The sequence below is a fragment of the Mus musculus genome, chromosome 6 (assembly GCF_000001635.26).
Source record: "Mus musculus strain C57BL/6J chromosome 6, GRCm38.p6 C57BL/6J".
NCBI classification, from domain to species: domain Eukaryota; kingdom Metazoa; phylum Chordata; class Mammalia; order Rodentia; family Muridae; genus Mus; species Mus musculus.
In genome coordinates this window covers 5,166,346-5,168,089 of record NC_000072.6, presented here as the reverse complement: position 1 = coordinate 5,168,089, position 1,744 = coordinate 5,166,346, and positions in this window count along the sequence as shown.

Genomic DNA, 1,744 nt, shown 5'->3' with positions numbered 1-1,744 from the left:
CTCAAGTCCCACATAACTTGTGTTCTGATCTGAATATGAAGATCTGTGATGAAATGTTCCTACAGGCTTATATGCTGAATGTTTGGTCCTCAGCTGGGGACAGTACTGGGGATTCTAGGAGGTAGGACCTCACTGACAGAAGTTTGCCCCTGGGAGAAATGCATTCACAGGTTGCATCTGGTCCTTAGTTCTCTGCTCTGAGCTTCCACCAAACACCAGGGCTGAGTTACTGTCTTACTGAAAGCCCAGAAACAGTGGAGCCAGAAAGTAGACTCGGACCTCCAAAAAGAGCCAAAGGAGTTTTTCTCCTTTTAGTTTTCCCAGGAAATCTGTGACAGCATTGGGGAAATTCCTTCTATGTAACTCCAAATACACTTTCCCATAACACATGCAATCTCTGAAACCATTTGAGTCTCGAGAGAGAGTGTGTGCGGTCAGCTTTGGGGACCATTAGGTCACAGAGGTACTTCTGGTGTTGAAAAAGTATTATCATGAAGACCACTCTCAATACCTCATAAAGTCAGTGGATGGACCAGTGCGGCCAGACTCTGGTTTCCCCTTTCTCCCTGCGACTTCCTCTGAAACAGACAGAGCTTCCGCTCGCTCCTGGAGGCACGGAGCTTTTGTGCATTGTTTCGCCACTGGGTCTTTTCAATTTTCCCGTAGTTACAGGGTGTGGGAGACTCTTTCGATCTTTGGGAAGGTTATCACGCCCGAACCTGATTTCTGTTATCTTCACACATTACATGGCCTGTTTATATTGGTCCAAAGAAAGAAGGAACTTGCTTCTTTTGTAACAGCTAAGTTCATGAATATTCTATAACTGTCAAAGTGCTGAGTGCCCCAGCCCCCAGCCCGCATTGCTCAGCTGATGCCAGAGATGGGTTTTGTCTTGTTTGGGTTTATTTACACTACTCTGGCTTTCCGTGAAGACCAAGAAAGAGGGGAGAGGAAGATAAACTGAGTTTTTAAAACAAAACAAAACAAAACAAAACAAAACAAAACAAAACAAAACAAACAAACAAAAAAAAAAAACCCAGAAAGATCAACAGCCCTCATGACTAAAAAGAAAATCTCTTCTTATACTGGTTATGAAATGAGAAAATTTTAAGTACCATTATTTGTCTGTTGTGAAGACAGAAATCCAGTGCTAGATTATTTCCTGGGTCATTAAGGCAGCCAGTTTAGGGATGAAGTATTTAAGACCCTTTCCATGGCATTTATCTGGTGGTGGTGGGGTTTTTTTTTGGGGGGGGGAGGGGAGGGTGGAAGGCATGGGGAATGTTTTGATGAGAAACTGAAACTTGTCGATCATTTAGGACCATAGAGGGAAAACATAAAACAAACCAGTTTTTTAGCCATGAATCATAACGCATGCCTATAATTCTAGACTTAGAAGGCTGAGGCAGTGGGACCAGGAATCGCAAGTCATGTTAATCTATGACTTCATAGTCAGAGCTCAAGAAAACCAAAATGATAATAAGTAAAAACTATTTGCATAAAAGAACTCCTTTCCTCACAATGCAATTTAAGTGATTTTAGTCTGCTTAGCACATGACACCAGGTAGCTGTGAGTGTTCATTTCCTCAGTGACCCTTGTTCCTCACATCCTGGAGGCTGGACTCTCGGAATCACTGGTTATGACTATCTGTGAGCGTGGCACATAGGAAAGCAAACTCCACATATTTCTTTAATAAGAAAAAAAAATCTCTTGTCTACCTAGCCTTCATTACACCTTCAGTAA